General features: G+C 35.9%; 2 long non-coding RNA genes across 3 annotated transcripts in view; both read left to right on the top strand.

Annotated features, from left to right (window-relative positions):
* Positions 1-11,392: 11,392 nt before the first annotated feature.
* The window catches only part of LOC137860421 (uncharacterized), a 135,257-nt gene continuing 119,094 nt past the window's right edge, over positions 11,393-27,555 (top strand). Inside the window, exons 1-2 of one of the 2 annotated variants that reach the window (XR_011098902.1) lie at positions 11,393-11,538; positions 12,019-12,080. This is a non-coding gene — a long non-coding RNA (uncharacterized lncRNA). Of the gene's footprint in view, positions 11,539-12,018; positions 12,081-19,857; positions 20,078-27,555 lie in introns of those variants that run through there. The other variant, XR_011098903.1, reaches the window with a different exon arrangement.
* LOC137860160 (uncharacterized) lies at positions 17,102-19,038 on the top strand. The gene is made up of 3 exons (XR_011098754.1): positions 17,102-17,205; positions 17,838-17,953; positions 18,719-19,038. It is a non-coding gene; the product is annotated as an uncharacterized lncRNA (long non-coding RNA).

Genomic DNA, 27,555 nt, shown 5'->3' on the forward strand with positions numbered 1-27,555 from the left:
GTTTCATTTTTAATAAGTAAAGGGTTCACAGTATTCCAGACAATTCATTCTCTGATCAAAGTGTTGCCAGAGACTTTTTAAAAAAAAAAAAAAAAACAACCTTGCCTGCTGGACATATTCTCCTAAGTTTCTGTATGGCATATAAAATATTTGTGACTAATTACTACTGTTACCTTTAGAAACCATGGTTTAGAAAACCAGATGGAGAGCAATTCAGATTCCACCATTGGAGCTATAGGACAATGACTTCTCTAGGGCCACGGAGCCATAGCGTGTTTGCAACACTTCAGGATAGCTCCATATCTTTCAGAACAACCCAAGCACAGAAATCATATTGTGAGTTCGTGAGCTTAGTGGCTCAGGTACTGCTTCTGGGGAGGGCTGCAAGTTAGAAAGGACTGGTTGTTTTTAAAAGGGACAGAAATCCCTGGTTTATTCATGCATATCAAATTATACACACTTGAAAAGAGGATGCAAAAGGATAGAGTGTGGGGTTTTGCAGAGCTTGCAAAGTGGTATCTTAGGAAATTACAGCTTCTGAACTATGGTTTTAATGAAGTAAATTTTTATTGAGTGAACCTTCTCCTGAAGCTAGTGCTATGCCAGGTTATCACTGCCTGGGTATCCTAGCCCTCAAAAGGTGATGATGCCACAGGTCAGTGGCCTATGGAAACTTCTTGTCCCTTAAATGTTACAGTCTGAGAATTCTTAATTCTCCCTCTATGCTTCTCTTTTTCACTCTCAATTCCTTTCTTGGCATTCTCAGCTCCATTTTCATCACATTCCTCATTGGAGCATCTCTCTGTTCCTTCACTGATCCTTCATTTGTAGTCTCTCCTAAGCAGATTAACAAATAAATGACATTCAGTTCTGTACCAGCCATTTCAAAACACAGTGTTCTAGCTGATTTGAAATTAAACAGCTTCAATACACACCTTGAATTTACAAATTCATACATGGTTATGTTACAGATAGACCAAAATTAAAACAACTGAAGATCATTTTTTTTCTAATGGCAGTGTACATACAAATTTGTAAGGATATCCTTTAACCTCGAATAAGCCTTCATTTGAATTAAACTTTATGTACAATTATATTGTTTGTCCATGTCTTTGTGTGTCTGTAAATTACATGTGCATAAAATATTAAATATTGTTGCATTTAACCAGAAACTTTGTGTGCATGTAGAATCCAATCCCACAGTATCACTGTCCAGATTATTCACCCATCCTTTTTCAGCAAATCGTTGAACACAATGGCTTCATTGCCATTTAAATGCATATTTAAATCTAAGCACATATTTGTGTACTCTGACATATATAAAAGTGGAATTATAGGCTGAATTAAGATATATGGGCATGGTCCTGTGCCACTGAAGTCACTGAAGTTTAATTATTGACTTTAGCTGTCATACATGAGTATTAGTGGCAGAAAGCTGGGACCTCAGTTATACACATAAATTCAGTTAGCCTTTACCAGTAAAAAGGTTTTAGACATATGACTGTCTACAATTCTAAAAGACATCCTTAAAATGTGGCCATGTCAAAACCCACCCATGAAATTTTGTACAAAGTTAGGTACCTCCTCTAGTTTGTCTAACATTCCTGAATATGTGAATGTATTACGAATTAGAGGTATAACAATTCTGTCTTGTTGGACTCATATAATGTCACATGTGAAGTAAAGCCCTAGATTATATGGTGAATATATCCAGACCAGGGTAAAGAATAAGGAATACTTCACTCACAGTCATCTTCCCCTACCTGATTCTCTTACATTAAAACTACTTTCACAATAATGTCTTCAGAAAAAAAGTTTTCAAAAAACCATTTGGATTATCATATGAAATAACTCATACAATGTTACCTTCTCATGCAGAACTTAAATCTCTCTTGAAGGACATGGTTAATTTTTAATGATTTTTCTCCAGAACCAGCCTAACTTTTTCAAGCTCAAGTTGATATTAGTCCATGAATGAATGACATCAATTGAAATATATATATTTTTTTCTTCAAGGTGATTGATGTAATTTTGTATTAAAGTGACCTTTCTTAGAAATGTTTTGACTATAATGATTTCCTGTCCTTTTGGCTCAGCAATCAGAACAGAAGCGCTGGCATAAAACTGTTTCAGTTGCTTGATGTTAATGCTTGAAGGGAAGTGAGCTGCACAGTATGCATGCCTGTAGGATTAGTGGCAGTGAATACAGGAAAGTGCCAGCACCAGTGACCATGGAAACTTAAAATCATAACCCATGAGGTGCTTAGCACAGTTAGAAAGGGCACCTGAGCCCCTCAGGACTGAAAGTACAGCCCAGCCAAAATGTTGCCTTCAGTTTGTTCTCAGCAAGAAGTTTTGTTTTCAAGTGAACTATGCTTCTAATGTGTACGAGATGATTCATGTTTTTATATAGGCTGAATGATCTTGGTTGTGTTGGAAATCTGGCACCTGAAAAATATGTGATTTATGCTTTCAAATTATATAGTTATAAAAACACACCTGTATCTATGAAACAAATAGCTCTTTATGTGAAAATACCTCATTACCATCTTTCCTAATAGAAGCAATATGGATGGCTGTGATCTTTTGGAGTCTCTGAGTGAAAGTTGCATTAAAGATATTCCCATTTAGAAAGGAGAAGCATGGGAAATTTTACAGAAAAGAAATTAGTTCTGAAAGAAAAAGTCATAACTTCATATCATTCGTTTACTAAAAAAAATAAGGTCCACTACCAGCTGAAAAGAAAAAATCAGAGGAGTCCTTGCGCTAAGGTGAAACGGGTGTTTGAATTACATGCCTTCTGGTTTTAGAATGTGTAAGTTATACTCCTGCTTTACTTTCATCTGAATACCCTTAACTATTGTATCCATATTAGCAGGACACTTAGCAAGACAAACTTAGTGAGGGAGTTCTTTTTTATTATTATTTTTATTTTCATTTTCTTATTTTCTAAGTTTTCAATGTAGAGGAAAAAAATAATCTTTAACATGTAAAGCCATGTTTATTGTCTCCTGTTTATAGGAGGAGGGATAGCAAAATTATTTCTGTGATATTCTTTCAACTGTGAAGTGCGTTTTTTCATAACAACTCTGTGATCTTAATATTTTAGTAAATAAATAAGAAATACAGAATATAACAGAATTAACAGGGTCTGTTTAAAAATAAGGTTGTAATTACAAGCTATCCTACTACAAGGATTTATTTCATAGAGCATATGGCTTCCCTAATTAAGAAGAACACTTTTATTTTTCTATCTTTTAATCTTTTAAGCCGAATATAATACTTTAAGTTCTTTTCATGTATTACCGAACTTGTCAAATGTGTCTGCTTTTGCATCTGAATTTTTTCTGTTGTTCAACCCCCTCTTGTTAGAAGCTGAAATTAAAAAAAGAACATGACATAAAAAAAATTAATTAGCTTTTGAAGTTAAAGCTGGACTTCCTTTTAAAAATCTTCCTTTATTCTAAATCTTTTAAGATTGCAATCCAGAATTTTAGTTATTCTGTCTGTTTGAACACAGTCATCTGACTTTTAGCCTTTATTTATAATTGTTGTCTTTTATTTCTTATGTTTTAGGATGATGCATTTGTTATATAATTACTGCTTTGTCAGTTATCCTGAACAGAATTTGAATAAAAACATTAAGAATAGATGTGATTGTTGCAGTAAATTATAACACGTAGTTTGCCCCTTTAGAAAACAACATTCTTTTTCTCTATTGTCCACGTAGTGAGAAAAATACTAAACTAATTTAAGTAGACTAACAATCGAGGAGCTATATTTTACAATAGGGTGGTATTTCCTTCCTTCCTTTGCTGAGTGTATCTGCTAGAAGGCCTAAATCTTGCCTACTGTTAATCAACATGAATACTTGGTTTGCTTTATTGTTTATGTAGAAGGGGAAAGGATTAAAGAAACATTCTTTTCTACTATATGCAACTCTGAACATCAAGAAGATTCTGGTGCTGACCCCAGGCCTTGTCAGGTCATGAAGCAAAAAGGATTTATCAAATTATACCAAGGTAAGAAAAACTGAGCACCATGCTATGCTTACTCTTCTTCACAGCAGTATGTCTTTGTGCATTGCACACTGACCAGCACCTTAGCTGCATAGCAGGTCGAAAGATGGATGTAGCTGCAGACGTAGAAAGAAGAAAGCCTGAAAATGTCTCAGAAGCACTGGTGTATAAGTTTTGGATGTATTCCTTGAAGCTGGTTCTATGACATCCTGAGCAGCTGTCATTAATCATCGATGGTTTTTGACCATTCATATAATGTCCGGAGTAATTATCCCTTTACAATTTAAAATTGCTGGTATTTCTGGAGATTAGTGTAGCTGCTGCCCAGAAGTTCCCTCTGGCCTTCCCCAAGAAGCAATGGGTTTAACAAGTCTTGCTTTCTCTGTCTCCAGTCTGCCACCTGTGCATTAATTTGTGCACGTCATCCCCCTATTTTCAATAGGATTACTCAGGTAAGTACTACTTTATATAGGAAAGGTGGCAGAATTGACATATAATTTGACTACGACCCAGTTATGACATTAAAATTTGTCTCGAATTTACCAGCAACTTTACTGTTCCAAAGAGTGTTGTAATTCAGGCTCAATAGAAAGCTTGGTCATGAACATCTTGTTTGAATTTCAGCATCCTTCCTTTTCTAAAGAAAGCAAATGCAAAAGAAGCAAGTAAAAATCACCCAACAAAAACAGTGGAAAAGGTCATGGAGATTTCAGATCACTAACTAGCTGTATCATCAGTATCTTTTTTCTTATTATATGGTGCTTTTAGCAAAACAAGCCTTCCCATAGTACTCATATTTTTTTTTGAATTCATAAGCAAGGCGTTCTTGTAATCATTTTTTTAGTAACAAGTCCAGCCTGTCCTCTTTGTACTTCTTCTGTACATTGGCTTATCAATAAATCATTCAAATGATCTTAGTCATCCACTGCAAGTGGAGAAGCTATTCTTTGTCTCCACTGTCAGATCTGCTTCTGAAGTTTTCCATTCATGTGTCTATGAATATTTATACAGATGACATTTTCAAGGCTTCTTTGACCATAGATTCTTAATGGAGAATAATATGGTTTAAATGAATTAAAATGATTTTCTTTTAGTTTAGTGTAAAACATTAGCACTGTTTATAAAGTAATGCTTCCATAGAAATGTAAAATCGAGGATACTCATTTTAGGTGAAAGTGTTAAGAACTGTTGATTCATTTATATATCTAGTAATGTAAGTATGCATATGCCAAGCTGCAAAAGTTAGAAATGTATTATACTAATTGATGATTTGTAAGTAAAAGCAGGAGCTCTTAGCTGCTACTTACATTCTCAAATTGAAATCTGAAGATTTGTACAAGAGGTCTTTAAGCAAAGTCACATAAAGTATATGTTTTATGAATACATTCTTCAATGATGACATTAAAGAGGGAGGAGGTATTGAACCATATTCTTTCCAACACTGGAGCTGCAGAAGTCTGCAGCTGAAGATCTACCCTATGTTGTATTGTACTTAGAGTAAAACATCATATATTTTATAATTGAGTCCTAGATCTGACTGTATTCCTTCTGTACCATCTCAGTCTCTCACTGGGAGAAGCACTATAACAAATGCTGTGCACTGAGATTCGTTGAAATGTAGCATACTTGATCAATTATCTGTAAAATGTGCAGAGGTCTACACATGAATGGCACTTAGGAAGTTACAACATATTCACAAATAAGAGATTTTCAAAGGAAACCTTTAAGAAGGGTGCTTCTGGTATGTTACCCATTCTTTGCAGCATCTCAAAACTCCATGTTCAGGGTCATCTTCAAAAGCCGAAATTGTGAGTAAGCATGAAACGGATTTGCCAAGCTGCTGTCCACAAAGCATATAACAACCTACACTGTGAAAGGTGGAGGAACAAAACAGATGGTTATAGCTTGAACACTTATTAGATTTCAAATATTAATCTGTTTAAAAGGGGTTTAAATAAAGTAACTTATAATTAATGTGAGACTCTGGAACTGTCTCATCTGATTCTACTGGAATATTGCAGTGGTAAGATTTTGATATCTATATGCGTGTGTGTGTATGTATGTGTATATGTATATATATACATATCAGCAAAATACCTACAAATAATACAGTGGCTGAAATTGATGGCTCTCTCTAGCATCACAGGGCCTCTTGTGTGAACTCCCTGAAAAGAAGCCTTTGTTTCCATAGGCAACAGAGCCACTGTGGCACTATGGATCAAACACATCCGGATTTACTTTTATGCCTCTGAGGTAAACAGTTGCCTGCTGCACTACATAAATACTGAAAGAAAAACTCTCCTGGTAAAAGACCTGACCAGCATGAACTGAGGGTAACTACAGGCAGCTGAGAAGAGCCTAGCTCAGGCAGCTCCCTGATAAAGGTACCCTGGGAGATTACTACATGTGCTGCCATTTTTGCCTTTTCTGTCTTTTGTGTGTATTTCACAGCCTAGACTGATAAAAATATATATAAAAAATAAACTTCAATGTTATCACTTCTGATAACATTTCTGCCCTCCCCCATCTCCCAGGAGAATGTGTTTTGTTTTTGTTGCCACAGTGAGGTTGGAGAAAGAACTATCAAATGTTTCTGCTTTTCACTATTTGAATTGCAGGATTAACTGCAGCATCTCATCTCAGCTATCCCATACTGTTATGGACACAGCTAAATGGAGAGTTTCAAAGGAAAAAGTATAAATCTTACTTTTGTTTTGAAAATATACCTCCCATTTTAATGGGAGTGAAATAAATTCAAGCAACTTATTATAAATGAATGCACATGAATAATGTCCTTTAAATAAAGAAATCTAGATGTCTTATGATTGTTATTGTACAAGAAATATGAACTGTGAAGATCACAAAGAAATGTTAGCTACTGACAAGTTATGTTTGAATTTGCTGAGTTTGCTTATTCATCAGACTAAAAATGTCATTCTGTGCAATCTATATTTATTTTATTTTGCATTTCTTATTTATCTTGTTAATGATTATGTTCTCTTGAAGGCAGGCTTTCAGAAGCACAAGCCGTGGAGGATACCTTATGATCCAGTGTTCCAATGCAAGTGAAGCCTAATCCTGAATTAAGTACATTTTATTTTATTTTATTTTATTTTATTTTATTTTATTTTATTTTATTTTATTTTATTTTATTTTATTTTATTTTATTTTATTTTATTTTATTTTATTTTACAGATGTTGCAGTAAGAATTGTATTTATTAATTGACTGATTTTTAATGCTACCCACTGTCATGGCACTGAAACCATTTTTAACCCACAAAATAATCAAAAACATCAAGCTTCTGTCTTTGATACTAGGGAAACCTAGTAAACTTATTTATCCTACTGTTAAGAATGCATTAGTTCTTACTGAAGCATCTTAATGAAAATTCAGACTTTGACCTGTACCCAGAAATTTGTGAAAGAGTCAGCTATAAGAGTTTTCAGGTCTCCTGTCAGAAGGCTGCTTCCCTCTTATGGGTGCTGATTTCTTAAGTGACCAACTCCTGCACCACATAGATTTGGCTCCATGGGCAGAGTAGGTACCCCATGCTGAAAAGCTGCCTCCCTGCCCAGCTGCAGTGGGACTCAAACCGTCCCTTCACGATCATTTCGTTGGGCCTCCTTTTGCAGTCTGTTTCTGCTAGACTAACTTCTCTTCAAAAATGGGCGCTGGAAAGTGCCCTTCTGTCTTTGACTTTCACTGTCAAGAAAGGTCAGGTACTGTGATATTTTTATCTCAGCTGTTCTCGTCACAGAACTCCAGGAATTCATATGAATGTTCTGTTTGTTTGTTCCAGTTAAGGCTAATGAAAAAACTAACGATTAAGAAGAAAGCAAAAAATGTTGTTTTAAAACAGAAATGTGATAATTATTGTGTCACAAAGAAGTGAACACAGTTTAGGTGGCAATGCATTTGTTGAGTTCTGTATCCCAGATCTGTACCACCTTTTCTGGTTAACATGAAAGCTTTTCAAGGTCAGCAGTGCCATATGGGTAATGATGAGCCTGAGGTAGGCTTATGTTAAATGTGTCCTCAGTGGTCAGGTTAATCTTTTCATTTGTGATTCTTCTCATAAATGAATATATGGAAAGACATTGCCTGTGTTACAGAAGTAATCTTTGCATCTTTTAAAAAAAAATCATGGTAATCTATTTTTCTAATAAAAGACTAACACATGCATTAAGAAAAACAAACCAAAACTCCCAACAAACTCAAACACAAACAAAAAACCCACATAAAATTCATTGCAATAATCTTTATTTTGCAAAATGTAAAATCTGGGTACAGTGCTTCCAGGTCATGTAGATTTAGAAATTGTAGAAGGATGAATAAAAATATGGTAGTTTATCTGCACTTCTAAATTCAATCCAAAATTAGACATTCTATCTGACCTTAATAGGTAGAAAAAATAAGATACGGTGAATCAGATGGATTACTAGTGTCTTGAAAGTGGAGATCGCTTTAGATACTATTGGAGTGATCCCTGTATTTTTTATTTGAACTTGTGAGCTCAGCCTGATACTTTCACGTGCTGTTTATTTTAGTGAGAAGCTGATTTTCATTTGCATGACTAGCATTTCGTGTTATTTCATAAAGATTTACAGGGATCAGAGTACTATTGCCAAAACAATTTTAGCTGCTATGAAATAGATATATTTTTTTCTCTAAAAAAGGCCTTAACAGCAGTCTGACTCGTTCCTTAGGATTTCCATATTATAAGGATGTAGGTGTCACAGATTTTCCTATGCAAGAAATTTAACATAAAAAGGTAAAAGATTATTGTAAAAATATTTTTAATCTGGTTTATTTATGGCAATAATATTTCTGCATTTATTTGGTCTCAGTGTCTGTCTAAATGTCTCACCTAATAACTTTTGAACCCACTGGCCGATGTCAACCAAATTTGACAGAAGGGCAGAAGTACAAAGATAATTGAGTTCTTAGTAGCATTGTAAAAATAGGACCCCAAAAGCATTTTGACTGATGGAAAAACAGTAGAGAGCTCATGTTTTGTGAGAGAGGTTATAAATTCCCATACCAGAGAAAAAGCTCAAATCAGAGCTTAAATCACGATACAAATCCACAGGAAACCAAGCTGCATTTATTTTGGGCTTCATTGTTTCAATTTTGTTTGTAATAACATCGTATGGGATTTAGAGATTTATTTATTTATTTATTTATTTTAATCTTGTGTATTTGTCATTATTTACTTGATTTAGTTTTCACTGTCCAAGCTCATTGATAGGAGATTTTTTTTTTCCTTTTCACTTTTTGTCCACATTTGATCAAGCATCAGTTTATGTGGGGTGCAAATGGTTCTAGTTACTCTCTAATTACTTTTTTTTTTTTTTTCCAGTTTTGATCCAGGAAAATATTCCTCTAACTTTTTATGTTTTTTTTTTTTTTGTTTTTTTTGTTTTTTTTTTTTTTTTCCAATACAAAGATTATATCATATGTGTAAATTTATTTATAAAAAAAAACAACACTTCAATCAGTGAGTTTTGGAGGGACCCCCCTCACAGATTCTGACTCTGCACTAGAGCTGGAGAAATCATTCTGATCTATCCTTTGTCTATAATAGACATCTTGCTTTCTCTGAACACAGGAAGGGATTTTATATCGATGCCGTTTAAACACCTCTGTAGAGAGAACTTCCCAGACTTGAAGAGTTATTTGAACATGCCAAACAAAGCTTTCACTTTTAAGTCAAATTCTTCCCCTACCAAAGGCAGTTTTCCTGTCCTCTGCCCTTCAGAGGCAGAGCCTACTCTGCCTTCTTGGCCTCAGTCTTTACTGATAACACTGGCCTTGGGGGTTCAATACTGATAAACATCTTTAATGTCCTGAACGATGGGACGGATTGTGTCCTCAGCAGCTTTACAGATGAAGCAAGACTGGGAGGAGTGCTGGATACACCAGGTGGTTGTGCTGTTATTCAGAGAGACCTTGAGAGAAATGGGTGACAGAAATCTCAAGATGTTCAACAAATGGAAATGCAAAGTGCTGCACCTGGGGAAGAGTAATCCTATGTGGCAGTACGTGCTGAGGTCCAACCAGTGGGACAGCAGCTCTGCAGTGAATGACTTAGGAGCCCTGGTGAACAAAAGCATTGCCAGCAGGCTGAGGGAAGTGTTCCACCTCTCCAATTCCCAACTGGTGAAACATGTCTGGTTGTGTCCCATTCTGTGCTCCACAGGACAAGAGGCATATGGACTTACTGGATTGAGTGTAGAGAAGTGCCATCAAGAGACTGGAGTGTCTGTCATGAGGAGAGGCTGAAACAGCTGACATTATGTACCCTGGAGAAGAGAAGGCTCCAGGGGTGTCTTATCGGTGTTTATAAATACTGAAGGGAGGATGTAAAAAAGATGGAGCCAGGCTCTTTTCAGTAATGACCAGTGACAACAGGACAAGAGGCAAAAGGCAAAAACTGAAAAAACAGGAAATCCCTTTTAAACATAGGGAAAAAACTTTATTGTCAGGATGATGAAACAGAGGAACAGATTTCCCAGAGAGGTTGTGAAGTCCCCATCCTTGGAGATATTCAAAATCTAACTGAACATGGCTCTGAGCAACCTGCTTTACCTGACCCTGCTCTGAGAACAGGGTTGAACTGGGTAATCTCTAGGGGTGCCTTCCCACCTCAGCCAGTCTGAAAGTCTGTGACTGCAGAGCTCACCACCAGAATTCTGAGTCACGAGACCTGAAGACGGTTGTGCTTTCAACTTTGTTTGCTGAGATGCTTTGCTTTCATTTGATTGTCCAGAGAATAAGACATGCAAAGTACACTAACGGGCAAGTGCTTACTTCTGACTCACACAACCTTGAGCTAATAAAAGTCAGGATAACAAAAACAGTCCTACATAAGTAGGTCACAAGCTGATAGTTAAATTATGCAAGATGTTTACCGGAGAAAAATTCCTTATAGGTATGCCCTGAATCTCTTCTTACTGTTGTGAAAGATAAGTTTATTTTCTACTTATGCCTATAGACAGACACACAAGTCTCTTCTAAGCCTACCATATTGGAATTAAGAGTTTCTTCAAGCCATTACAGACTTAAAAGTTTTTTTTTTTTTTTTTTTTCTTCTTTAAAGTGTTTCTTAGAGACCTCTTTGAGAGATTTGTCTTTCTAATCTTTAGCCCCTTGAATGTGGTTATCTTCTCAGCAGCAATTTGTAACTCCCAGCATTCCTTTTCTACTGCAAATATGAATGCAAGACCCTACATTATTTATTCTTTCTAAAGTGATGAGGGAGTGTAGTAAACAGCTGAATTACAACCTGCAGTTGCCAAGGGGCAGGGACAAGTTAAAGAGCAATTTAATTGTAGATGTTTTCCTCTTTTCTCCTTTAACTCTTTCCTCAGGGATGGATAAACACAACAAGAAGCAGCTGAACAGTAAAAGTGTAATTCTGGAGACAGAAACAAGTAGAGATAGAGAAGGTCAGAAGGAACTTTGCAGCTAAGAGGAGGAAAGACGGCTGCAATGTAAGACCATCTTTAGAAAAGCAGGTATTTGAAATTGTCACATTGAGTTACCCTCAGCTGGCAGATGTGACAGAAACTACTCTTGAAACATGAAATTTCGTATCAACTAGTAATTTTAGCCTAGGAATAGAATTAAAAAAGTTTATCTTTAAAGAGGATTTAGAACTGTTGCACCCTTGTTAGTGCATGAGCAGAAGCATCAGACTCCAACAGTGACCTCTTCCAGCGCAAGGAAATGATGTTTGTGAAGTCTGAAATACAAGGCACTGGTATCTCTGAGCTTGTTCCCTCTACAGAAAAGAAATAACGTTATAGCCCTAAATGTTGCTAGACTGAACAACTAAATGAAACTAGTTTATACCTGGAAGGTCAGTGGGGTGTGCATATACAAGAATAGCAGAAGATTAGGAGAAGCTTTCTCTAAGTGGTTGAAATATATTTATGGAGCCATATGTAGACATGCTGCTCGAGTGACTTTAGCTTTCTTCTCCTTTTCTCCTGCAGAAAATCCTCAGAAAACCTGGATGTTTACAGCCTTGACTTCAATTTGAACAAAAACTGGAAAGGTGAGTATGGTCATCTATAACCAACCCTGCAGTGCTCAAGGATGTGAGTTGTGGCCTTTGCAAGTTGAACAAATTGAGTACAGCATGATTTTTCTCCACATTTTTCCTGTCTTTAATTGGCTTTCCCCATCCCCCCTTTGGCTGTCATGTAGTTCCACTTGCAGTTGCCTCCATGTAGCTAGCATTAAAACCTTTGGAGAACTTATGGATGGACTCTATTAAATCAGGGCCATGTGAGAATTAGAAATTAAAAACACTGTTATTAACTGATTTAAATAATCTCATAGAGTGTTCCTCTGCCATTTATTTAAGACAGTCTCCACTGTCAAAGAATTGTGTACCTTCCAATCCTATTACTATGGAAACATGTTATGTTACTTTAACAGACGTTTTAGGAAGAAGAAAGATTTTTATTTTGAATCCAAATATCCATACTCCAGTATGCTCAAACACAAAAATTACTTTAGTTTCTTTGTACTTCTATGATTTCTTTAAATTTTGTCTTCTATGCCTGGAATATTTGATTGTTTTTGTATGCTGGGTCCTCACCCCTCTGACAGGATACTTCTTGAGAGTCAGTCAGGGACAAATAGGGAATTAATAACAATTAAAAAGCACATCTGGTGTGTAAATTTTTCTTCTGAGTCCTTCTGTATAGTTTGAGTTGACCTCCTGCAAGCTGGTCAATCGAACATCTTTTTTACAGAGTGCGCAGGGACCCTACACGAGCATGTTGTCTCTTATGTGAGTCAGATTGCAGATGGGATGTGCTCCAGCAACAAGTGTTGTTGCTGCTGCACAACTCAGTTTAACTCATCTCCACATTTTGAATTTCCAAAAATTCTGTCTTTAACTGATTTAACGTTTAATGATCGAGTGGACTGGTTTATTTAAGGACAGTATGTATTTTAAAATAGGCACAATCTGAATCCTTTACAATAGTAAATATAGATTCTCTTCATAATAGAAACACATTTTTTCTGTTCTATGCTATGCATGCATAACTTTTGTACTGGGATATAAATAAATGTACTACGAAGGAAAAGATATTTCTGTTGATGGCCAATGCTTGTATATGCCAATGCTTGGAAAATAATATTATTGCCTTAATTTTTTTCCCCAAATGGCATTATACTTCACCTCACTTCCCCTTGTATTTGATTTATTTATCTTCAACAGAAATTCTCTCTATCCTGAGGGATTATGGTAGTCTAACTTGACTTTCTTTTCATTTCTTTGAATGTCAGTGTTTCATCTCTGTATAAGGAGGAATAAAGCTTTCGAAGACTTTTGCTAGATTAACTGCATTTTAAATACTCAAGATAACTTTTGCGAATAAATTACTTTAAAAATAAAAAATAAAAATGAAGTGCAAACCTACACTTTTTTTTCCCTATGTTATTTTCCAAAAACAGATCCATAAAACTGGTATGATATTTAATGTGTAGATTGTCACTGTCAGCTTCTAGAATTGTATAAACAAAAGTCTCAGATGCAAGATAAACATCAGCTTCAGACAGAGGTTGGAACATAACACACAGAACTACGGGGCATGGTACTGTGGCACCGACAGATCTTGTAAGTGTAAGAAAATATATTTAGGAAACAATAAATAATTCCTTTTAGGTAGAATTTTCAACTTATGGCTCATTTTGAAAAAGCACTATTATTTTGCTGATAAGTAAATTTGAGCTAATGAATAAAACAAGACCAATTCCGTAAAAACACAGTTGATAATTTAAAAATGTTAGACTGAAAAATTTTGGATAAAAACTTCATAAATACTTAAAATATTTTATTTTGTATAGCTGTTGTCTGTTATTCTGAATATTACAGGTTAAAAGTTAATTCTTATAGTAATACAAATAAATTATCCAGTGCATTTTGCTAGGTGTATTCTTTTGAACTAGCTTTAATGAGCGGTCTATTTAAAACAGTCATTTGGTAAAACAGAACAATTATTCAAACAGTTGAAAGATAATATCCATTTAAAATAGATGGGCATTACTATTATCTCTTTTTTGTAAATGGGGAAACTGAGGCACAGAGGAAGTTGAGAATGTGAATTCTTAGACCTGTTGACTAGTTGTAGATTCAGATGAACACTGTAGGAAATCATGTTTGCTGCCGTGGGGGGGAAAGAAGCCTGAATGACTGATTTATGTGGGAATTTGTAGCAGGGGCTGGTGTAAAAAGGCATACACTGAGATTTAGTCTTTCTTATCTCCAACTCACTTTCTGGATATAAATGTTACTAGTAAGGACTATGGAAGTGGGAAGAGGAGGCATGGATATTCTTCAGTTTGGTACTGTATGCTTCTGGGGAGAAGGTTCCTCATCTTTTACTTGGAATTAATCTTCCCTGAAAGCCAAGCTTAAGACAGAAATTGCTTTGAGGAGGTGAGTTGGTTGGTCATAACATACTGTTTTATGGAACAATTCATGAAGAAGTACAGGTATTTAAACTGGAATTATGTTCATACAGGCCTCCTTTTAAATTTGCAATATGATAGAGTATGGCTTAAAGTCCTGCTAGAGCAATAGAACTGTTGCTATTTGAAGGAAAGTGGCATTGGCTTATAATGTGTGTATGGTATGAATTGGGTTGTTTGGGTTGACGAGAAAGCAACAAGATAAAATCACAGCTGGCTTTTAAATTTTGATGCAAATTTTGGGGCTGGAAAAGGCTCTAATCCCACTCCATCTTTTTGTGGGGATCTCTAAAATTAGTGGGGTTAGATGGATGCTAACTAACGTGTAAGTTTGTGCTCTACTATAACAAATTTAATAGAGAATTTCTAAGTGATATTGAATATTCAGTTGTTCATGTTTTACGTTTCTTTTCTCATCTAACCATCTGAGGCTGTTGAAATTTGCTGAACTTCAACTTCCTGAAGTAAACACAAATTTCTCAGATCATTCAATATCCTGTCTGATTTTGGACAATATTGTTCTGCAATCTTTCACTTCAGTTAGACACACTGAGGAGATATTTGTGAAGATTTGTTAACGTATGTAATACCAAAGCTAAGAAGAAGTCCTCTGGCTTTACCTATGAAAAGATTAAAATTAATTGCTCATGAACAGTCTGTTCATAAAAATCCTTGGTGATGCTAAATTTTGGAGCTGAAATTCTGATCAAGGTCACCAAAGTAGATCAGGGGGAAGGCTTTTGCATATGGGCTGCATAAACCCATCTTAAACCTGGAGGGGGGGGGGGGGGGGGAGCTATTTACATATCATATACTTAAAGATAAGTATGTGTGTAAGTGTTAAGGACATGGACTAGTAAAGTAAATTTGAAACCTTTCTTTTGATTTATTTCTTATAACAAGCAGAACATTTCTTAAAATGAAGAAAAATATCAGGAAATAATTCTCCTCTCTAAACTTCTGTTTTTCTTGGTAAAACATTGTTATTTGTGGTGTTTATATAATTATATTCCAGTGTAATTCAAGTATGTAATGACATTTCTCCAATGAAAGCATTTAAATAACTCAGGAAATTGCTTTACTGTTCTGTTTCCTGACTTAAAACCCATTTTGTCAGGTTCATTTTATTGTTCAATCTGTCTGAGCTCATCTAGATATATTCTACCCTATACAAAGCAAAATAAAATATTTACTAGCTGATCATCTCATATATGTATATATACAAATATGCATGTTATATTAAGGCTGTTCTTAGATATATTATTTATTACTTTCATCTTTATCCTTTATTCAGTTTTATTTTATATTAAAACCAGAAAACTTAGGGAACAGCAGAGTGGGACTAGAAATAGAAGTGGAGGAATCTCACTGAAAAAGGAGTATTGGATAATAATTCTATATGTTAGAGAACACAAATTAAACAATGAGAAAAAAGCATTTCCATTTTCCTTCTGGTATCAATGAAATGTAAGATATACAGTGTTTTTCCTTTCTTTTGGGTATGTATTGAAGATACATTTTTGCACGTAGAGCTCAAAATGGCTTTTTCGTTTTGTACAGTGAAATGGAATACTTTGGTACAGGGGTGATATTTTCCAGCAAAAGAAGGGCAAAATTTACCAGACTTGCTGTAGAACTGGATCTTCTTTTACCATAAAGACACTTCTGTAAGACGAGTGATAGGTTAATCTGTCTCATTTTTATCCAGACCTTTTTTAATGTAGTGGATAAGATTAAAGTGCAAGCTGAATACCACAGGTGTAGCTTGGGTTTTTAATCTGCTTGACTCGAGTTATTCTAGTTACTGAATGGGGCTACTAATAATACAGTTCCAAAAATAAAATAGAAAACGTAAGTACTGCAATGCTTTTATTCAGCTTTGAATAAATCAGTGGAGCATAAAATATACTGAAACAGATTAAATTTGATTCCTGCAGGAATCAAAGTTTAAGAAGCTATAGTAGAGATGGAGGGAAACTCAACAGACGAGATCAAACACTGTACAGGGGAGCCAGCTTCTGCCAGGGTGTGGCTGTGCCCAGAGAAACCACTGCTAGGGGGGTGGCTGTGGTGGGCTGCCTGGAAATTTGGCTCGCATTAACAGTTTATTGATAGCCATGCTCTTGGTTTTCATGCAAAAATAGAGACCAGTGAGATTATAGTGCTTCTTTCCATGCTAACCTTCACTGGAAAATGTCTTCACACTCCAGGGCAAAAATGAAAGGAAAAGAAGTCAAATAACCTGAAATAATTGCTAGTGAATAAGAGCTTTCTAATTTGGCACTATAAATTAGTAAATTCATAAATACCTTTTTTCATAAGGCACCTTAAGTTTTATATATTCCAAGCCAAATTCTTTAGCCCTCAGGTGAGCAAAATTCCTGCTGCTCACACTGAGAGGTCTGCTCAGTTAAAGAGCAAAAAAGCTTCACCCCGTGTTACATCGATAGCTTTGATTTTTCTATAATTTTTTGATTTTCTAAGAGTTGAGGAGTCACAAGGCCCTGTCTGCTTCCCCAAGCTCCCAGAATGACATTGGAAAGGCAGCAGAGCAAACCCTGCCCCATGTGGTGCCTATGGCAGCATGGGCCCCACCTGTGGGCTGGAGATCAGCTGCCCACAACAGCAGGGACCAGAGAAAGAGCGGGAAGGAGATCAGAGAGGGAAAATCTAGCTATTACTAATTGCAGGAGGTAATTTAGAGGAGTAATGCATTTTGGAAAAGCCTTTTCCTTCCTGGAAAGGAAAGCTGGAGTGTTTAGCTTGCCCCCCACCTTGGTGTAGCCTGGGAAGCAGTGGGACTACAAGCATGGGCAGGATGGGGTCTGGGCACCCCAGTTCTAAGGGAAGCAGAGCAAGCCCATGTGTTGCAAAGTGACTGTGGTAGAAGGATAGGTGCAGAAGCCCTGGCCACATTGGTGCTACCTGCCCTCAAACGCAATTGCACCCCGAGGTGTTGCTGATGGGGGTGTTTAAACGTTTTTCCTATGCATTAAAGTTCAGACAGAAACATAAAGTTATCCGATTTTGTTAGGAAATTCATGTTCCTTGATTTGAATACACACTGTCTTCGTTGTTGGCTTTGATTTTGGCAAAATGAAGCCACTGATTGTAACTCTAATTGAGCTGTTTGGACTTCATTTTATATAATAACATTACCCTGGTCAGACTAGACTGAGTAACTTCAGCTTTCAAGATCTAAGTAGTCAATATGTGCTTGCATGTTTTAGACAACATATACAAATATCTAAATACAGCCTTTTTTGTTAGTTGTCAAGTCCAGAAATTTATTAATTCCTTTTACTATTAAATGTCTCAAGTATAGAACTTCGCAATGAATTTCCGTGATCCGAACAACTATTATAACCTCATGTAGTGTTGATGGACTAAGGCACTGACAGAAACTTGAGAGCTTGTTTAATTTGGTCTAAGAAGATAATGGTAAGTACTTGAGAAACGATCTATGTAAAATGCACGTTTAAATAAAAAGACATGCACAAATGTCTCATGGAGGCCTAGCTTCCCTGGGTGCTTGTTTTGTAGTGAACAGTACTGTTAGAAAGGTGGACATATTAGTTGTGGTGTGCTGTGGCTGAACCATCTTGCTTATTTGAAGTTTGGATGATATTTTTTTATTAAATAAAAAAAATATACTGGTACTCTGCTTAGCAGTGTAAAAGTGTAACATATGAAATAGTTTTTAATTTTCCATATCTTAATCCTATTCTTCATATTTAAGAAATGTAAATTCTACTAGTATTATATACTTGGCAGGTATTTATTACAACAATCTTCAGAACTAATTTCCATATAGATGTGTTCTCAAAGACTGCATTACTTGAAGGAGGGAAAAAAAAGAGATTAGGGTGAAGAGAAGATCAAGATTAGATCTCATACAGATGAATTTGCATGCAAAAACCTACTGGAGTAGTGTTACCTATTCAAGGCTAACCCCCTACTCCTTAACTGGTACAAAAGATGCTTGTAGATGTTGATTTGTGTGCGTTTGTGAGATCTTTGATGCTGTGAGGAGTTCAAGTTTAAGAAGTGTGAGGCTATATCTTGCATTTTACACCAATCTAAGCAAACTCAGTGCATGTTAAATGTAAAGGCTGGGAGCCTTCAAAAGCACATGTAGCTCATGACTGCCTAATTGCATGCAAAATGATGAAAAGATACTGAGAAGTCCTGCATGTTTTATGTCAGACGCTGTCTATTTGAAAAAGATAACGTACAATGGTCCTATGGTCCTCCTCTCCGGCAGAAGAGTTGGGGCCAAAATGGGCTGAGGTGGTTCCCCTGTGCAGTCAGTTACAAAGTATTACATTTTTCTGAATCTATCCATAACTTTCATCCTTGTATTCAGTATGGGTGCTGAATTTCTCCCTTCATCCCATAATGAAACATTTCCTAAAAAACTGAAACCCCATTGTTTTTGTTTTGAAGTGGCAAACATGCATTCATACAAGATGTATGAAAAATCTGTAACAGAATTAATACCTTTTGACTTCCTTAATTTTGGATTATAAATGGGCTCGTTTGTGTTTAAATGTGCCTCACTGAGATAAATTATTTCTTTCGCTTTTAAAAAAGCAAACACAAAACGCAAACAACATCAGAGAACAAAACACAAATTCCCCTTAAGTATTTCAGTAGGTACTTTTCAAAAACAAAACTATGTTTAAGAAAACATAGATCCTACTAGAGTTATTCAAGCCTGAAAAATGGCACAACCTGTTAGAAAAGCCTAAGGTGACTGAGCTTCTCTGCTTAGCACCTGTGGGAAGGGGGTTTAGGATGTCCTGTTGTTGTCTCCTCATTAGTAAAATGCACACTAGTAATGAGGAAGTCAGTCTGCAAGCCTCATCTGTTTATGCTGTTCTCTCTGTCTTATATTCGCTGAGTGGATAGGCAATACCTGTGACAGTAGCAGCAGAGGTGATGGAGGCTGCAATGGGAGTGAGGAAGCTGAGCTGAAATCCATTTTGAATCTGCGAACATAGAGTTCACATGAAAGTGTTTGAGTAGAGCTTGAGTCTCTTGCATGGGGCCCCCAAAGGAGAAAGGTGTGATGAAGGAAGGGGAGGCATGTAGAAGGTACACCTGGAGACAATATATTTCACTTATCCATTCTAAGAACATTGTCAGTCTTTAACAAACATAACCTGTAACTCACCTGCAGGAGACTAAATGCATTTGAGACAAACAGGTGAGGCATGTAGCTGCCTGTGAATTATAGTAATGTTCTGCTAATAGCAAGTCCCACCTGTCTGTCATTACATAACTATGTTAAAAAAAACTTGCTGACTAAATCTACCCAGGAACTCGCCTGCTGGCCCAGGAGTTATCATTACAAACTTAAACACTTTGTTCAAAGTCTGTCAATACCTAAGGCAGGTCTACTCTGCCAAGATAAGCCATCTCTACAAATGTTATTCTTCTGACTGCAGGGGCTTATGGACAGCTGGATACTACCTTCAATGTACCTTCCCTTTTGATACAGATACCTTAGACAGAAAATGTAAAATTTAATTAAGGAAATAAGCACTTCTTAAGTGAGTCCAGGTACAGCAGTTAGAACTCAATTGGAGGTGAATGGTCAGTCCAAATTGGGTTCAGCTGAATCTGAATTCTCTCCTGCTTTCCATTCCACCCATTTCCTCTCTCATCCTCCATGCATTCAGTATCTTACTGGACTGTCTGGTGTTCTTTTTCTGGCTGTAAGGGCTAACTAGTGCTGGATTTGGTGGGAATGTACTGATGTCTCTGGGAAAACTTTTTTTCTTTTTCTTTTCAATTTTGGATGTTTACTTTGATCATTGATTGAAGATGACATGCTTGAAGAAGACATCTTAAAGTCTTCTCACTTCTGCTTCCTTTGGACTTGCTTTAAGCTCTTTTTAGCATGTGTTGTGCCATTTTCTCTAGCAAGGTTGAAAATTCTGTATGTATTGTTTTTCAAGCTTCTATGTAGTATCTATGTAGCATTGCTGAGTTAAATAACTGAATCTGTATTTTGAATTGACTGTAAGTTTTTCAGACTTGCTCTTTGCCAGACAGAAAGGGTGTATTCAAAGGGGTGTGCCTGTATCCCCATCTTTCACGAAAGATAGGACATCATTTTGGATAATGAAACATCTGAATGTATGGGCAAGTAACATTTATTAGTGTGAATTCTGTAGGGTGACTAAATGAGGAAACAACTGTTTTCCACAGAGACAGTGAGAAAATAAGAGTTTAACCTTAGCTGTCCAAGGGAGAAAGCTTGTTTACTAGCATTCCTGCTCCAAATTCTCTGATTCTGTAATTTACTATGCTATTAAAAATAAACAAGAATCCCTTAACACTGTTCTTTCCTATAGCTCTTAGCTACAGATGAACATAATTTCTAATGTAGATGTGTCCCAAATGATTTTATTACTGTATTAAGCAGAAATTCTCAATTCCAATAGAAAAATACATATGTTGGAGGTATGATTTTGACTTTTAAATGATTTGCATGCTAGTCTTCTTTGTGGTCTTTCTTAATTCAAATACATTGTTTGCTGAAGAGATGATTTTTCTTCTCTCTCTCTTTTTTTTTTTTTTAATTGAAAAAGACACTATTTATATACACAGTTGACAGTACTGAATCAAAGGAAGGACATTTTTCTAGAAGATCTTTTTCATAAATGCTTTGAAAGCTATTCTGTCAACTTTAAATGATTATTAAATATTTAGAATTTTAATTAGGAGACTAAATAACATAATGCTTGGGCATCATAAATAAATAGGTAACAGAACTTTGAGAGATCAACTGAATATTAAAAAAAAAAAAAATACACCGAAGTTAGATTGGGGGATTCACTTGGCTTGCAGTAGGAAACTGTCAGTGGTGGTGCAAATACTGTTTACTGAAGCAAAGAATAGCTATGTCTTCTCATGGCTGAGATAATGACCATGTTTGTAGAAGTAATGTTATTGGAGGCATAGAAAAACTAAAGGGTTTTCTTGCTAAATGTGAAAGGTATTAGAGACAGCTGACGCAATCAAGATCTTCCTGTTGCTCTAGCACTGTTATCTGTGAACTATCTTACATCCCATTTTGGGTGTCATTTGTGAAAGCTATGGTCAGTTTTTTGGTAAAACTCCTTGTCCCTTCTGGCAGTCTAATACGGTCTACAGTAATAAGACTATCATAGCTCTGAAATAAAAATCAAAGTTGAAATCTGGCTTTTCAGGAGACTTCAGTAATCCCTCACATAAAATTGTTTAAAAGTGTGTGTGTGAGAGTACACGTGGTTATACAAACAAGGAGCATAAACTGTACAGGCCTTGACAGGTAACGTTTCTCTCACGATAATTTAACAGTACCTTCATTGAAAAGTACTGGATGGGACAATCACAACTTTGTAAACTACAGAAATCACCATGCAAGTAGGTGTATCCTTATGTGAAATACAAAATGTAATTTTAGCGTTGTAACCACTTCTACTGTATGCTTTTTGAAATGCCAAATTGGGCTGACCTGTGGTTTTTACTTGGAGCTTGAGGTCCTTTAGGATCATAAGCACTGTCTGGCATTTATTCTCATGATCTTTGTTTCTAGTGACTGGATTTCACTTTAACTGAGTTAGTTTCAGACCTCAAAATTAGGCCATACTAAACCAGTAGCTCTAGGTGATGATGTATGTGAGTTAAAATGCTTCTCTTATTCTAAAGGGGAAATGGTGCAGGATTGGTATTTAGGATATTGATTCTTTAGCTACCGCTGAAACTTGTGCCTACCCAGTTTCTTTGCTATTTTCAGACTGTTTTGATGTATGGATAGTTAGCAGTTAATTTATCAAAACTGCAATCACTGCCATTTTCCTTTCAATTTACTTGCTCTCATTTTTAGGGGTTTTCACTATTGTATTCTGAACAGCTGAATCCTATTTTCTGAATAATGATCATCTTGCAAGAAAATCTAATATAAAGAGAACAACATCAAACTGACAGGATGATTGAATGGGTAATATATACCCTCTTGTTTTTAATGTGTGGTATCTTTATGATACCATGGCCTGCAGTTGACAACTTTGACCCACGTGTTCCTTTTTAGTTAACCTCCATCAACTGTTTAATATAGCTTCACATGTTTGTCATATGAATTAGTAATTAATGCCATTCTATTCCTCATGTTAATATGTTCATTGAAAATGACATAGAAGGAAGGGCACTTAAATCTACAGAGAATTAATTAGCATGGAATTTTCAGTATATCATCTAGTGTTAATTAGCAGTTAAACCATCTTCTGGTGCATGACCCGCTGATTTAAATACAGCATTCTGTTACAGTGGCCCTGAGGGAAAATGCCTTGAAAGGGTACTCTCTTGAAAATGGAGCTCTCTACATTTGCCTCTCTCTGTCTCATTGTGCCTTAGCATCAGATCTTTCTCAGCCCTTTCTACAACACAAAACTCCATTTATTAAAGTGATAAGCAACAATTGTGATACCAGAAAAGATAACAGATTTAAGCATTTCAAAGCAACGTGCAGTCTGGTGGTGACACAACCCTGTTGCTAGAGGAGGGCCATATCCCCCCTGATGGATCTCTGTAGCTGTAGTGACTTCAGTGAAGCTTTAGTACCATTTTTTTTTTTTTTTTAAACACATAAAATTCTACCTCGAGGAACCGTAATATTGGCTGTCTGAGCCATTCAGGAAGTCATCTTCTGGAGTCTTTCTCTAGATATTTGCACTGTTTATGCTTATTTCTTGTGAAAATAACTGAAACAAATAATGCATTATATTTTAACTACCTAGCTTAATAGTTCTCCTCATGTTTTGCTATTCCTGCTTTTTTGAGTGGTAAGTGATCCTTTAAATTTTTGATTTCATCGGTGTAAAAATATCTAAAGCTCTATTTTATTGAGCACTTCCATCATCTTGAATACCTTTATTATACTGCTTTTGAGGTCTTATTTTTCTATGCAATTCAATTCCCTTGACCTCAGAAGAGTATTCATTCCTGGTATCCTCTGCTTTATATTATACAGGCTTTACCCTGGTGTGTCATCAAAACTGTTGCTGTGAAGTGGTGAGTTTTAGTACTATGAAATTGAACTCTTCCATAGTGATAGAAATCAACTGACCCTAGTTCTTCGACTAGTGGGTGATTGATTGGGAGGCAAAACCAAGTGAGAAGTAAGCGTCTTGTGCTACTGGCTCTTTTGTTTCTTGTTTTTCATTTTTGATTATTATTATTATTTTTAGTAATTCCAAAGTAAAGTAATACAATGAAAGATGCTAGTAGACTGAAAATAGACTCTTGAACTCAAAAGATGACTTATCCAGGAAATGATCAACTTACAAGCTACTGAAATGAAAACTCTCTTAATAACCAAAAGAACAATCCACTCAGCTGTCACCACAATTGTGCAGATTCTATTAGTAGAAGACAGTGGATCTACAATACATTACAGACAAATGGTATATATGTATGTTTTAGAGATGGTCTCAGGCACTTACAATGAAATTTCTACCTAAAACAAGGGTAGACTTTAAGTTTATTTATTGCCTTCATGAAGTGTTTTGATGGACTAATTATAAAAAACTGCTTAGGTGGTTAATAACTTAGCAAATTCTGCAGATCAAAATCTTTTCACTAAATACTTGTGCATTGTCAGACAGCTGAATGCCACTCATTCAATGTATTAATTTTTCAGATTTCCAGAGGTTTCTGTCTCTATAGATCTATCAAGAATTTAGTCCTGATAGCTAAACATTGCCTGTGTTTGCTCTCCTCAGCGTGTTGAAACTGCATTTGATAGTCTTTACTTCTGACAACAAATAAATCCAATCCAAAACTTCTGTGTAATAAAATCACTCCCTTATCCAACATATTGTGCTGAGCTATTAGGAGAAAGTTTACTGTTCTTTCTCTGAACTTTGGCATACTCAAACACTTTTTCAACCGGCCATCTTAAATTGCATTTGAAACAGAACTGGTCTTTGAAATCAAACTCAGAATAGGAAGCCATTGTGTTTCTGGAGTGCCTGCTGGTGAAGTCCTACTAGCTGATATTGGGCAGGGAGAAGGCATCAAAAGGTGCTTATCTCCTCCCTGTGTTTCTGTGAGAGCTGTTTAAGATAAATTAGTGGGACAGATTATTTTTTTTTCCTTTCTTTCCCTCCCTCTCACAGAATATGGGATATCAGTGTTTTTAGACATGGCAAATTAACTGAATAGCTTCATTGTTATTGCAGTCATTAAATTTATCAAGCTTTGGACACTTCAGTGTTCTAAGTTCTTTTTAGATGACTGGAAAATAAAGCCTTGGTTTTAACTATTAAAAACTTCAAATACATTACCTTTAAAATACTTCTAAACCTTCATATTTTCTAGATAAAGGGAAAAAATAAAATTAAAAATTGAAAAAAATTGAATGACAAATTTTATTTATATTGCATCTCTTCTAAAATTTCAAGTTATTGGCCTTGAATCTTGCTTTGCTTGTCTGATTCTGTGATACCCTAACTGTTGAAAAGTCATCAGAAAACAGAGAGGCTATTCTAACCCATATGAATGAGCCCAGCTATATTTTATGTACAGTTAAGAATGATAAAATACGTTCAAATATTCTGTATTTGTTCTTTCTCATTATAAAATAAGCTCTCATAGCTGGATTCTAATGGATTGTTGAAATATTTTCTGGCTATGAAAAATATCTTAAAAAAAAATAAAATAATCTTGGCTGAGAGATTACTAAAATGGTTCTTTGGTTGTGTTTCCAACTATTCCTCTCTTCAAGAATTTATTGTAACCACTTCTATCCTACAAAATAACCAGTCACTCTTGGCCCTGTGCACAGAGCCAATTATGAAACCTCCAACTGCAAGATCCTGAGTTCTCGCTGTCAGCAACTGTTTCAATTCCTGGTTTCTAGGTCATATTAAAATACTACCATAGTAGCTTCTATTCAACTTTCCCTTTTTAGCTGTCTCCTTTTATGTATTCCTGGCTCTGGCATTCATACTGAAAAGTGTTACTGCTTGTATGAGTAAGTGGCACAAAAACAGGCCTTGTGGAAGCCTGGAAGCGTGTTAGCCATGATCTGCTGAATGATGAAAAGGGAATGTAGAGTAAGGCTGGTCTCTTTCTCACCAGAGGCTGAAGTTTTGAGATCAGGAAAAGAGGAATGCTGCAAAAAAAGTAATCTAAAAGTCATGGCTACCAAGTGATCTGTAAAGGTACTGCTTGCTAAAGTTTAAGATACTGGTTGATAACGTTTTGGTGTTCATTATGTCAGCAGGGGGCGTGTTGAATCCTCTTGGCCTCAGTAGAAATAAATTACCTGAATAGACTTTACTAATAATTCTACTAACTGTGAAGTGTTCGTGGTTAGTATCTAACTAGATGCTTATAAGCAAACCATAACTTCAGAAAGCATTGAAATTGCATTGGACTTGGAAGTACATTCCATGCAGATGTCCAAAGAATCAAAAATTTGCAACAAGTCGTCATGTAACGCTCCTGTTAAAATGCAGCTGGAAAGTCTGGATCAATGTTGTAGTCTAATGAAAATCTGGAAATATGATGACTTACTTAGAGGATATGATTCCTATTTTTTATTTATGGTGCCATAAAAGTAATTTATGGTATTATAGAAAGACAATGCAAATTCTGGAGAACATAAAAAGTATTTCTTACTGATGTGAATTGAAAACTGTTGTTATTAGCTTAGCTAAATAATAAAATCTAGGGTTTTTAGGAAATATGCCTTATTACACCAGTAAAAAAGAACACTCCCTGGGTCAGAAGGTGCTGTTGCAAACTTTTAGACCATTTGGAAAAGAATGGGAGAGGAGCTATGTCTCCTGAAGCTCCCTCCTAGATAAAACAAAGGTAGCTGTGGAAAGCTATGCCAAAGAATTTCCAGGGTAGGACTAACAGATATGTGATTTAAATGGTTCTTAGCAGTCAAAATGTGCTGTTTGAACCTGGGCAAGCTAGGTTTCTAATAAGCTTGTTTCCAAAGCTAGGTCTATAACTGTCATTCTGGAGTAGATTTGAATAATATCCCTTCCCCAAAATGCATAAAGGTATTTCCTTTTTCTTCAGCAATTGAGAACATTTAACTCAGCATCTGATTGACAATTCCCTCACTGACACTGGTAAGAAACTTAAATAACAAGTGTAATGCACAGTAAGTCTTTAAAATAAGAAGGAAGACCTGTCTTGGACTGTTATCAAATTTTAATCTGTTCTTAAACCAGTAATGTGTTCCAGGAATGCCATATATTCAATTATGTCCTATTTTTTTCTTTTGGTGCTCTTATCCCAATGGATTATTTTTCAAATCTTGATTTACTGCAAGTAGATTTTGGGTGTCCTCTTGTGTCTGGGGCTGGGTACTGGGAATAGCAGAGAGAGATTACCTTGGAGCAGGAGTGTTAAGGTGATTGATCATGCTGGGGGCAATGTCGTTATTTAGAAGGCAGTGAGGAAGTGGAAGCTGTGTTTTACTCCTCCCTTCCCCCCCCAACAGGTTCTTGTCTAAGAACAGGAACTTGTGAACTGCCTAAGAGGCCCTCCAAAAACTCTGTATGCCAACCTAGAGGTGTCTGATATGAGCTCATCTTAAATTCAGAGGGTTTCTGTATTGAATTTCTTAAATGGAAAACGGAGGGTGATGTGCTCAACCATTGTAGGAAGAGTGGGAACATAGAGATTAAACTTAAATTTATTTACTAATATTTTCTGATCTCTGGTAATGTTCCTTGGATTCTTTATCATGTGATGTATGGATCAGTGCAGTGTCCAGTGAATGCATTTAACATTTGTTAATCTATTTTTTTCTCAGAGTGGTAAAGCTGTATCACCAAATCTACTTTGCTACATGTATACTTAGAATATAAACACTAATATAACAGTGGTTGAATGTGGTGAAGTGGAAAAAGCTCTTTTTCCAGAAAACCTTGAGATCAAGGTAGTAACACAAATAATATCATGGTGAAAGCTCATTCTTTTGTAGTAAGTCCCAGTCTCTTAGGAGACTGGCAATTTGACAGTATTAA

This window comes from Anas acuta, chromosome 8, assembly GCF_963932015.1.
Source record: "Anas acuta chromosome 8, bAnaAcu1.1, whole genome shotgun sequence".
In the NCBI taxonomy this organism is placed as follows: Eukaryota; Metazoa; Chordata; class Aves; order Anseriformes; family Anatidae; genus Anas; species Anas acuta.